The 12,847-nt window shown below is 48.6% G+C and overlaps 1 protein-coding gene and 1 long non-coding RNA gene across 12 annotated transcripts in view; one reads left to right on the top strand and one right to left on the bottom strand.

Moving 5' to 3' along the window:
• The window catches only part of CELF4 (CUGBP Elav-like family member 4), an 860,161-nt gene that overhangs the window by 382,579 nt on the left and 464,735 nt on the right, over positions 1-12,847 (top strand). The gene's annotated exons all lie outside the window — the stretch shown is intronic.
• Positions 9,565-12,847, bottom strand: part of LOC123372768 — a 58,897-nt gene continuing 55,614 nt past the window's right edge. For both annotated transcript variants that reach the window (XR_006580442.1, XR_006580440.1), the window contains one exon: positions 9,565-10,122. This is a non-coding gene — a long non-coding RNA (uncharacterized LOC123372768). The remainder of the gene's footprint in view (positions 10,123-12,847) is intronic.

Genomic DNA, 12,847 nt, shown 5'->3' with positions numbered 1-12,847 from the left:
TAAAATGCTACACCAAAAAATACACCGCACAAACAAACAGTCACACAAATCCAGACATACCCCCATGCTGCCTGTGCAGTGTATGTGGCAGGTGTGTGATTCTGGGGTTTGCTTTTGTGTATGAATTGTGGAGAGCAAGCGCTGTTCAGGTGACAGCAGTCAGTTTTCGAGTTCTCTTACTGCTCAGTCATGCCACCACTACAAACACTGTGTGATCCTCTTCCAGTAGAGTGGGCATCACATGTTCCCTCTCTGAGTGACTCCTGCCAGGGGCTGGGTCGGGTTGATCTCTGCTGCCTTGTCCAACACCACCTGAACACCGGCCACTGAACAGTTCTCTATGAGATGCGCTGGGGCAGGGATGTAATGTCAAAGGAAACAGAGCCCCGGGTGATTACAAATAGATTATGAAATACAGGATCCCCTTGCCTCTTTGGTATTTAGCTATTTCTAAATAAACAAGTCATCTTTAATGCTGTGTCTTTTCTTAAAAATGATCTCTGCTGACCAACCTACTTATATGGCCACTCTGCCCTTATATCAAAGTCATCCCCAGTATTTAAAGGTAAAAATGACAGTAACAATCTCTCTACTTCTCAGACTGTAAGAAGAGAAGTCTGGTGAGCTTCTAGGTTTTGTCATGGTGGGATGTGTGTGTTGGGGGGGGGTGATACTTGTGTTAGTGAGAGGATGGCCCAGTGGTTATGATGCTAGTCTGGGACTCTAGACATCTGGATTCAATTCCAAACTCTTCTACAGACGTTCTGTGTGATCATGTGTCTCAGTTTCCCGCTCTGGAATGTGGGGAATAATAGAACTGTTTCATCTCCTAGGTGAAGATTGGGGGTGCTCAGATACTAGGATGGGAGACATATAAGTGCCTTAGATAGAGTGGCAGTGTCTTTGTGGAGTGACAGGGGGTGGTTCTCTAGCTCTTTCTCTGTGAAGGATTTATTGAGGGAAAGCTACGCCCAGACGTGAGTTTTGCATTTAGTCATAAGCATGCTGAGAGGAGCAGAGAAAAGGACACAGAAAAGGCTACGTGGTTTCGTAACAGGGTAGCGTCTAAGATGCCACAAAGAGCCCAGTGTGTCCAAAAAGGACAAGTATGGACACCTGAGCACGCTTTACTGCCCACGGAAAACAAATAGAAATGCACGCCACCTTGTAGCTGTGTCCCCTTAACCTCTGACCTTTTGCTAAAAACATGTATGTAGTATTAGTCCTGCAGCAGGCCTGATCTTCAATCTCTCTCTCTCTCTCTCAAACACACACACACGCACACAGAGTATGTTTAGGGACATGGGCATGCATTTTCCAGTGCTAGAGGGGTGTGGAGTGTGAAAAATTGGCTATGCTGTTGTGAATAAGTCTTTCTCGACCTCTCTTTCCTTGTCAGTTCTTTTGTATGGCAGTGGGAAATGCCATTTCCCTGCAGGATCGCGCGCGCTCTCTCTCTCTCTCTCTGTCTATCCCCATACACCCCCTCTATCTATCTATCTATGTGGGGCAGAGCTCAGTGAGCCATCTTAGATGAGACTATGTGAGAGCCACTCTGATGTAGGGACAAGGGAAGGCACTGTGGGGCCTAGAGGGAGGCGCTGTGGTGGGGAGCCAGAGGGAGGCGCTGTGGTGCGGAGCCAGAGGGAGGCGCTGTGGTGGGGAGCCAGAGGGAGGCGCTGTGGTGCGGAGCCAGAGGGAGGCGCTGTGGTACGGGTCAGCAGGGCACTGTGGTACCCTGGGAAGCCGGGCTTAGTCTGAAATGTTCTCTAGTGAAATTCCGCTTATCGCAGGCTTTTCTACTGCCCCATCATAGACTGTTCATAATGGCAGCTCCTGTTATAATTAAACTCTTCTTTTAATGAGATACTAAATCCAGCCTACAAGGAAGGCTCAATGAGGATTTTTATCTGTGCCAGGAGACATTTGCACCCTCGTCTTCCCCTGTCTCCCGCCCCCTCCTGAAGCCTTGGTGTGGGGGTGTCTTTCACTAGCCTTCAGTGTCTTCACAGGGAGACTTAATCTGCATCTCCGACGATTAGTTAGATGTATTTTTAGCCTAGTGGAATCAGGGAAGGATGAATGAGGATGGGAAGGGGGTCGTTTCTATGGCTGGCGAGGATGTGCTATCCTGATAATCGCCAAAAAGGAGCTGATGGCCAGATCTGTGAGTGGACATAACCCTTTTGTGGACTTCCCCATGAGGATCTTCAAGTGCTTTTCGGACAACAGGGCCTCCCCCTGTGATGGCTTTGGAAAGCCAGTATTCTGCTGCAGGCCATGCCAGCGGGCAGCTCCCATGGAGGGGCCTATGACAGATGGAGTCCCTCCGGGGATGCTGGAGGAGTGCGCACAGGATGGCGATCAGCAGGAGGTGCTCCCCCTTGTCCCAGCCTCGTCCCTGCTCCACTCGCACTGCAGGCATGAATAATCCCCAGACGCTGGCAAACGAGGGACTGCATCCCCAGCTGGTGTAAATCAGCATTGCTTCATTGGGGTGCTGCTATTTGACACCAGCTGAGGATCTGGCCCAGACAGTGAGTTCTAATCCCATCTGTGTCAGTGACTCACCTTAGCCAGAGCCTCGGATCCCCATGTGTGAAACCTGCCTCACCCGACAGCTGTGGGGTTTCTCAAGGGTCTGGGCAGCACTTCGAAGAGGCAGGGCACTGTATATTAGTGTGAATAATTCTTCTTACATGACAAGCCCTGCCAGGGAAATTAACCAAGGGTAACAGTTTTAAAAATCCCATTTTCAAAAGTGACCTGGTCACTTAGGAGTCTAAGTCTCACTGAAAGTCAGTGAAACCCAGGTTCAGAAAAATCTGCTTTCAAATAGGTTACCACGGAAACCATTCTTTTAGTATTAGGGAACATTTTCCAAAAGCATCTTAGTGACTCAGGAGACAGAAATTCTACTCCAATAGACTATGGGGTAATCACCCAAGGGAAAAGATAGCAGCTCTGTTGTTTCGAACTAGGCAGTAGACGTTATACAGACGGAAACAAGCCTAGGCAGGCTTAAGGGGGAGAAATGTGTGATGAAATGGTGGGGTTTTGTCCTGAGTCTTTAGCTCCTTCCAACAATGGGCTCAGACCTGGAGCCTGTACTGAGTGCAACATCAAGAGGGGTCAGGGGGATTGCCTGGGTGTAACTAGGGGAAGAATTAGATCTCTGGTCTCAGGTGGGAAATCAGTGGGAGTTTTGCCTGAGCAAGGAGTTGCTCAGCACAACTTTATAAATGTTAATGAATTAAGACTTCACAACTTCTCCCAGCTCTGGGAGGTGATCGTTATTATGGTCGCTTTACAGGATGAGAAACTGAGGCTCAGAGAAACTAAGGCCCAAAATGTCAACCTTGGATGTTTAAAATTATCTCTGTAAATCCAAAATGAATCTCTCAATAAGGCCTACTTTTGATGGTTTCTGAACATCTCTCATTGCTTTTGAAATGTTGGCCTGTGCAATTGCGCAGGTATATGGCGGAGTACTTAATCAAAAGTACTTAATCATTTTGGATGCCTCCATTTTTGGAGGCCCAGACTGAGGCAATTTAGAGAGGACCCAAATTTCAGAGAACGGGTGCTCAGCCCTTTTCTGAAAATCAGGACCCTTTTGGGTACCTCGTGTTGGGCACCCACAAGCAAGTCCTTTTTGAAAATGGAGCTAAACCCATGATAATTGTAAATCACCCCAATTAGATCTGGATGTGCCTAGCATTGCTGACTCCCACAACTCAGGCCTGTCCATTGCACCACAATCCCTCATGACGATGTCCACTCTGGGTCTATGATTAAACCCACATGTCACCTCCAGCCCCCAAGAATGATCTTCATTTAACCATCATAATTTTGTGGCACAGTTTTACCACCTCAGTAATGAAATTCAGGCACCCCATGCTCCCCAAATGTTTTCATCAGTGGACGCGCTTGTCTGTCATTTACACCCCTCTCCCAAAACTGCCTCCTCGCATGGCTGAGTGTGTTCTCTGTCAAGTTCAAGCTGAATTTCAAGCTCCAAGGCCTGGCTCCAATGTTTCGGTTCTTCAGCTATGTGCTACATCTGGAGTGTTTGCACAAGCAGTGCATCATGGAGAGGGAAAGGGGAGGGGGGTTGTCAGCAAAAGGCCCCATGCTAATCTTCTCCTTCAAGATGGGGCCCTTTCGGAAACCTGTTTTAATATTCATGGTCTTTAGGTAAATAGTCTCTGAGTTAGGCTGTCAGTTTCTGCAAATGTGCCTGTCTCGCTGAGCTACTGCACATTTATCAGTGAGTAAACAGTGACAGGAGTAGGGGGATTAGGGAATTAAATTAGTGTGTAACCACTCTCCTTCTCAAGTTTTTGGCATTGCCTTGTGTGTGTTTTGTTCCAAGAAGTTTAGAAAAATAGCTCTCTCGCTCTCTCTCTCACTCACACACGCGCACACACGCTTGAAATCTCTGGTCTCCTTTCTAAGGATGTGATCTCATCCAAATGAGATCATTACAATCAGAATCAAGGAAGCAATAGATAAGGCCTGGGAGAAACTTGCAGATGCCAACCCAGGTCTTCTGTCTCCCTCCTGATCCTTTGAAGATTCTCCAGCTGGGTTTCCCAACTAATCTACACTTTTCCAGTGGGATGAGCTATCACTTCCCTTCTGTGCCAGTTTTTTTTCTTTTCCTTCCCCTTCCACTTCCCATGAGGCATAGATTCTGCCATCTGCCTGACAATGATCAGGTTGCAACCCTGGCAGTGCCAGTTCCTTACTGTATTTGTTACCATACCCTGACACACATCCACACACTCCATGGTCCCCTCGGTTCTTATTCAAAAGAAGGTGACACTTTAGGCAACTTTTGGAGCTAAACCCATGATAATTGTAAATCACCCCAATTAGATCTGGATGTGGCTAGGTTCCATCTTTCATCATTCAACACCACGGACAGTCTGTGCACGCCAGCTGTAGCTTTTTGGTTATTCAGCACCATGGACAGAGCATGCCTCACTTGTCCTTCAGGAGGATTTCACATGCAGAGAGCATAAAATGGGGCAAGTGGAAAGAACATTACCATAACTCTATCTTAGCTTAGTATTTCTCAGCCTGTGCTAAACCAATCCACTGGCTTGTATGCTACTACAGATGGATTAGCAGCACCTTTCTGTCTCTCCAGTCTACAGGGTTTGACTTGTATGTGCTGCTGCTGTTTTCCAGTGCTCTATTGCCTCAGCCTCATTACCATCACTGAGTCCTGCAGAACTGTGCAGACCACTCCCACCAACCTCTGTAACTCTCTCTGGGTTCTCAGTGTCTCACGCTCCAACCTTAGGGGATGACCCTGCTGAGGGTACTGCTCAAAACTAGGTCTAAAGTCCAAATCAACAGGAGTAGGTCCAGTAATAGTCACTACATAGGGTAGTGTTTGAAAAGTCTGGACTCCACTTGTTTTCAGGAGCTGGAGTATTTTAAGGTCTCCCAGTGGGCATGGGTAGCAGATGGGGCTATTCAATTATCCCTCCCCTGGTTGGTTGCAGGCATGGAGGCAGCAGAGGTCTCCATGTGTCCCCTGAACTTCCTTGCAGGGATGACGTGGTGGGAACTCTGCCCACTGCACCATCCCGCCCAGAAGACATAGGAACCAGGGCAACTCTTAAGGATAATGGTGTGGGAGGATCCCATAACAAGTTGTGGGGAATGGGTATCTGGGAGGTATCAGGAGTAGGGGGTATTTATGAACTCCAAGCTGGATAATGTGCTGTGAAACCCACTGAAACCCAGTGTTGGCCAGTGCTGTTCAGCTCTGATTTCCAGATTCTTGTGGGAAAAGAAGAATACCATAAAATCGAAAATGCCACTTTATGCCCCCACAAACTCCCATTACATTGTATTCACATTTTAGGACCGAATGCATTTGGGATTTCCACAGAAGGTGAAAAATGAAGCAACCACCCTGGAGCAACTGCTAGGGCTGAACAAATCGCCATGCAAAAGCTAAAGCTGCTGCTGCCGATGTGGTGTAAAGTCCTCTGAGCCATGCACTGTGCTCCCTGCCTAGCCTGCCTTCCTCCCCATGGCACATCTCAACTCAGCAAACGCACATAGATGCCACCCGGCTGGGAAAGGAGCCAGAGCACATGCTCCCATGAAAAGGCCGACAGGTTCAGTAGCCCCTGTTCCCAGGGATGTGTTCAAAGGGAAAGTCCAAAACAGCTCATACAAACCCAGTCCCTTATCCTTCTTCCCTGTCATCTCTTTTCCTTCTTCCCTGTCCTCCCCTCCCATGTTGGGTGGAATAATCAGGCTTCCCTAGACGGTTCTGTTCCCTGTTTAGTTTGTGTTTTATGGGACATTCTTTATAGTCGCCAGAGCTGTCTGCGTCTCTGTAACTGTCCTGTAGACTGGCAGCATTTCCCATGCAGGTGGGATTATTTTATTTGGTTGTTTGGCCGGGGAGGGTGTGAGGATCTTTTCACAGAAGCTCAGCGGCGAGACCCACTTTGCAGCCCCGCAGAGCATAAGGAGGGCATAAGAAGACTCCCTGGGGCGCTGGGGGAAATCAAGTGCCAATGGTGCTACTGCTGTTGCCATGCAGAGGGTTTGGGAGTAGGAGATTCTGTTTTCACACACACAGGCTTTCCCTGTGTAGAGACACATTCAGCAGGAGGGCAGAGTTTGTCCTGGCCTCCCTCTGGACACATGTTCCCTGGGGAAGGATGTTTGGATTCCAGAACCTGCAGCTCCCCTGAGCTAAGACCGTGTGTGGGGAGCCATGCTGCCCATGCCTACCACGGGCTCCCTGCCCTTAGGCAGTTTCTTAGTGCAGTGGAGTGAGGAGAGGTAACATACATTAATGATCACATGGTCAGAGTTAAACCGTGTCCCTGAAGGGCTTGGAGGAGCATGATGCTGCTGAGAACAACCATCTCCAGCAGCGGGGCATCTTTTGCTGGGCAGGGGTAGAACAGGGGACCATGTATCCCCAGCTCTCCTCTCCATCCTGCAACTGTGATCTGCCGGTCTTCTCTCAGAAGGTGTCAATGGCTCTTTGAAGGTTAATTACAGCTGGGCTGGAGACCAGACACTAACAACCGAACCAAACCACCCACGTGCAGTGCTGTGACCCAAACAATAATGCGGGATGACGCTGGAGCTCAGGGATTGCTCTTAATGGGATGTACTGGAGAGAAAACAGACCACTGGCCTAATCAGCGCTATGATGAAGGGGTTTCTTTGCTTCCAGCAATGTAATATTGTAGCCTAACGCACGCAGGATGAATCAGCCACCTCCTGTATGTTTGGAGCCAGGTGTGTGTGAGGAGTGGAAGCACCCGTTTCAAACTAAACTGCAGTGGGTTTTGTGGTTGGAGCTGGGTGAGGAGAGCCCGGTGCCTCTCCTGGAAATGGCACTTCTGTGGTTTATGTCAGGAGGAACAATGCTGCATAATGCATTATGGGCCCGGCTGCTTCTTATTTAGAGATCATGAGCTAATGAAGGCACAATAGAGATATTGATGCGGCTGCTAAAATTTCAGCTATGGATTGCAACTTACTAAACAGAGCAGAGGCGCTAGGGAGAAAGGGACGGTTTAACTCCTTCCTGCCACCCCAGCCACACATCCACAGAGCCAAAAATGAGCTAAGCAGAGGGTCAGTGCCTGGGACATTGCAAAGACACTAAAAGAATGCCCTGGGTTCTGGATTTCTAATTTCATTGTAAGTGTCCTATATTGGTCTTGATGAAATCAAAGCTTTTACCACATAGGCAGGCCTTGATCCTACAACTGAATCTCCTGTAACTAGACCATTGAAGGAGGTGAAGACTATGAGCTTGCGTCACTGCACCAGTGAGTTGCTGCACTGCAGCTAAGCTAGGAGTAGAGCGGGACAACTTTTTTTCCTGCAAATAGTACATTTGCCAAAACTGGCATTTTCCAGGGCCCTGAAACGATTCACAAATTTGGGTTGAATTCAGTGGCTAGTTTCAGCCAGGAAAAAGCCTGAAAACAAACATTTTGGAAATGTGCACACGGTTTTATTGAGAAAATGTTGTTCTCAGGTGGATACTTTGTGTTGGAAATGTCATTGTGAAGGGACTTTTGAACCATTTTGTCCAACCCAAGCGAAAATGTTCCCGTTTTACCTTTCATCGAGGAAAAAAAAACAGAAAAAAGAAAGAAAGAAGTTTGGGTTCCAAATGATCGCCTGCCCTTGGATTTTTTAGTTCAGTCATCGAACCGGAAAAAGCATTTGTTCTCTCAGCTCTGTGAGGCAGCGAGAGTGGATTTGGGGTACATCTACACCACAGATGAAGGCTACTTCTACACATGGAGCTAGGGGTCCGATTCCCCAATCACATGGACACACACACCCCCCAGCTCTGATTGAGGTAGCTTATAGCATAGTGATGTCGCCATGGTAGCACAGGCAGAGACTTGTGGTGGTACAGGTTAGCCACCTTGAGTACAACCCTGTCTGGGTGGTGTGGGTACATGCCCAGGGTGGCCAGCCCATGCCCCTCCTCAATGCTGCCTGTTACTGCAGCTGCACGATTGTTCCTAGCACAATGGCCCGATGAGAGCTAGCATGAACACATCACACCCCCAGCTCCAAACGTAGATGTAACTTTAGGTATAACAATAGCATGGACAGGCATATTCACGCTACCTATAATCTAGCTAGTGCGGGTAATGGCAGTGAAGACGCGGTGGCACAGGACTCAGCCTAGGCTAGCCACCCAAGTGCAAGCCCGACAGGTTCGTACTCAGGTTGCTGGCCCGTGCCAGGATCCATTCTGCTGTGTCTTCACTGCTATTGTGACCCACGCTAGGTAGATTAAAGCTAGCGTGCCCGCAACGCAAGCACCCCTTCACACGCAAGGCAGTTATACCTGAGAGTACGTCCAGACTACCCGCCGGATCGGCGGGTACCGATCGATCTATCGGGGATCGATATAGCGCGTCTCATCTAGATGTGATATATCGATCCCCAAACGCGCTCCCGTTGACTCCGGAACTCCACCAGGGCTAGCGGCGGAAGCAGAGTCGACAGGGGAGCCATGGCCGTCGATCCTGCGCCGTGAGGACGGGAGGTGAGTCGAAATAAGATACGTCGACTTCAGCCACGCTATTCCCGTAGCTGAAGTTGTGTGTCTTACATCGACCCCCACCCCCAGTATAGACCAGGCCTGAGTGTGGCCACGCTGTGACACAACACTGGAGCCACACAGAGTGGCTGGGTTAGCAGACTGATTGGATTAGCAGTTGATGAGTTGGAACTCAAATTGCTGCATTCCCATTGTTCAAACACAACCACCCCCTACAGGCCGAGACACATGAGCCAGTCAGCGCGAGCTTAAAGCACCACGTAACTTGAGCTGGAGAGTTGTGTGTGTGGATGGGTGTCGGGTTAGGGACAACACCCAAGTTATAGCTCAAGCTAATGATGCAGTGAAGGTAAACCCTTCATGTGGGGGCAGGGGGCTTAGTAAGCACAAATCAGGATTTTGCAGACATTGCCCAGAGTTCTAGGGTTTGGGGAATCTTTTCTGTTTTTTTCTCAAAAACCAGATGGAGTTTGCCAACCTTTCTTTCCTGCAATTTAGCTCATTCTGAGGTTGCTGAAATTGAAAAATATGTTTCCCCAGCTAAAGAGGGAACTCTGTGTGCTGTATGTGGATTGGCAAAACCCCTACCTCTTCGTATAATTTATAGACACCAAGCGCTGGTAATTGGTAGGCTAGATAAGATTTGGATGGATGGATAGGTAAGTACTGTGGGTATTTTTTCATTAGGATTTTTCTCTCTCCACTCTGGCACCTTTCACAGTCTCTGTTTTTCACCCTGTTGTTTTTGTCTCCCCCCCCCACACACACACACACTTCTCTGTTCCTTTGTTCACTACCTCTCTGAATCGGAACATGAACTCAATAACATGAGAGTTGAAATTTTCGAGTCCGTGATGTTCTGGTGACTCTGAAATTAGGCAGAAGAATTTCCCCCGCCAGCTCAGCTCCTGAATAGGTCTTGCAGATTTCATCGGATAACAAGCCATAAAGCTTTCTTCCCCCGGAATCGTCCTGACTCAGAATTTGTAGGAGACGGGGCTGCTTTCGCCTGTGTTGTTCCTGTTACAGCATCGTCACTACAGAGATAAAACACAGTTACAATGCAAGGAGCATGTTCTTTTACTGCAAGGCATAGTCTGACAAGTGGCCGTATAATGACAATCGGCACCTAGACACCTGGAGCCTAAGGTGCCTCGATACCATGGTGGAGCTCTAACAACAGGCAGAAGGCTGGAGGGGGCCGGAACCCTTCTGACTGTGCTAATTCCTGTGACTGTGCTTGGGAAAAAAACATGCTCTCACCCTACTTCTCAGCTGGGATGGAACAGGCAGGGGCTGGAGTGAGGGGCTCCCCTGGATATGGGATGGAGAGTGACTTCGGGCACAGCCCGGGGTAATGGATGAGGGGTAAATAGCACTATCCCAGGAGCAGTCCCAGTTCTTTCTCTGCTTCCTCCTTGCTCCAAGGAATGGCGGGGGGAGGTGGTAATTCGCTCCTGGTTTATTCCTGTGGCAGATGATGATGATGCACTCCCCTGCCCTCCTCTGATGGCTCAGCAACCAAGGTCAGTGAGTTCAGGGTTGGAGCTGAGCCAAGACACCGCCCACCCGCTGTGGAGAGGGAGTCAGTGGGCACCCGTCACACACTCACTCCATCATGCCTGAGCCCACGATCCAGGTAGCCCAGGCAGAGGTGTAGTGACAGGTTCTTCCTCCCATGCCTGGATGCTTATCTCAACTCATAGGCTAACTCTAAGTCTGCCATCCTCTCACAAAGCATGGGCCCTGTCCTGCAACCCTCCCTTAGTAATCTGCACTCCACCTAGCCCAACCGGCTTCAGCAGCACACCTGGAGTGAGTGAGGATTACTCATGCAAGCAAGGACTGCCGGGGAAGAGATCAGCACCCCAAACACCGACTAGCAGCCCAGGAGGAATTGCCTCTAATTCACCTGGCACGGCACTTGAAGCAGCACAGTACATTTTGCAACTTCTTTTTTTTATTCATATTCATTTGAAAATTCCAAATTTCCTTCTCTAATCATGGGCGGTTAGTGTGAGGATTGGATCGCATCAGGGGTTGGGGGTAGGGGCGACGAGAAAAGGCCGGGGTTGAACATAAACAAAGTGGGTCCTGTTTCTGAAGCACTATTTGCCCAGATTAATACAATTTATGAAATAACAACCCCTGCAGTGCCTTTGTCCCAGCAAACATTTGCTTTTTGGATTAAGCCTCGTTTCATTTTATTTTTCCATTTCATTTCTTTCCCTGACCCGTCTTCGAGCCCCGCGGGCTGCAGACGGACATGGGGAACCTCCGCCATCCCTCCTCACTGAAGTGGAACGGTGAGAATTGCATTTCTTTCATTCTCCTCCTGCTGTCCCGAAGGGAGGGGGTGGACCACAGGGTCTTCCTCGCTGAGCAGAGCAGTCATTCTAACACCCCATCTCATTCCACTGCCTGCGATAAATTGTGTTCGGGGTGAGGAGAATTTGAAGTTATAGCCCCCAAAGTCTCTCTCTCCCCCTTCCCCTCCATTCTCTTTTAAGTATTATTTTTAATATCACTAGGACACAATATGGGAATTTCAACCCAGGTATCAGCTTCAGGAGCTAGTTGAAACTATAAGAATATCCATAGTCAACCATCTCCTTAGGGAATCAATGCCTTAAGAACATAAGAACAGCCATACTGAGTCAGACCAAAGGTCCATCCAGCCCAGTATCCTGTCTACCGACAGTGGCCAATGCCAGGTACCCCAGAGGAAGTGCTTGCCTTTTTGTTGTTGTTTCTGTTTCCTTTCCTTTCCTACAATATTTTTTAGTGTTACAAGAGAGGTTCTGGTTTTATTCTGGACTTCTGGTCTTGTACAAGAAATCTATCTGTCCTTTAGTCTAATATAATCTAATCTCCCTACCTTCCTACCCACCTACCCTTTCTCTCTCTCTCTCTCTCTCTTATATCCATTTGGGTGCCTAGGCTCTGAATATATCATTTAAGTGCAGTCACTATCACTGTCCAAGAACAGGGTATTTTCTCCATCTTCCTACCCCCCTCTCTACACGGCTTCTTTAAGGAAGGGGATAATCTTGCTGACCGTTCATTAGCCGCCTTTATCTTGCAAAGAGCTGTGCCTTTTTTTGTGCTCTGAAAGAGGGGGACGGGGGTAGGGGACACAAACTCCTTCTGGTCTCCTGTGGTAGGGAATTTACATCCCAGGACTGTGGTAGGATCTTCCCGCACCCTCCCTGCATTTAAATCTCTGGATTCCAGAAGGGATAGTCCTTTCTAGTGGCACGGCTTTATTTGTCGCTTGGGGTAGGCACGGGGCTGATTATGTTTCATTCAAATAAGCATCACTTAGTGGAACTGTCCTCACAAGTGCATTCCACTGTCGAGCAGTCCCTGTACTGCTGAATGCGAGACAGGCTGTCACAGGCAGCAAGCCGTGGATTTCACTCCCGCCGTTAGGATGTAGATCAGAACAAGTAAACCCTGATCTGTGCGTCGTGCTATAAAGGCCGTCAGGGCGCTGACAATGTGGCAGTTAAGCAGTGTGGCAATTAGGAGGGCTTAATTTCTGCCCCATTAATTCCCATCTCCCCGCAGTGACGAAGTTTACATAATAGCGCCAGGCTGTGAAGGGTTTATTTTTTCAGTCTGCATTGTTTCTAACAACGTAACCAGGTAAATGCCTTGATGGACTCGAGCACATAGCCAAGGTAGCATTACTAATTTGATTATGTCGCTGTGACATTATTAACCCACTCAACCATCCTTTGGATGCTTGGCTGCATCCTG

This window comes from Mauremys mutica, chromosome 6 (genome assembly GCF_020497125.1).
Source record: "Mauremys mutica isolate MM-2020 ecotype Southern chromosome 6, ASM2049712v1, whole genome shotgun sequence".
NCBI classification, from domain to species: domain Eukaryota; kingdom Metazoa; phylum Chordata; order Testudines; family Geoemydidae; genus Mauremys; species Mauremys mutica.
The sequence above is the reverse complement of the archived record's forward strand: the minus strand, read 5'-3'. Positions and strand labels throughout refer to the sequence as shown.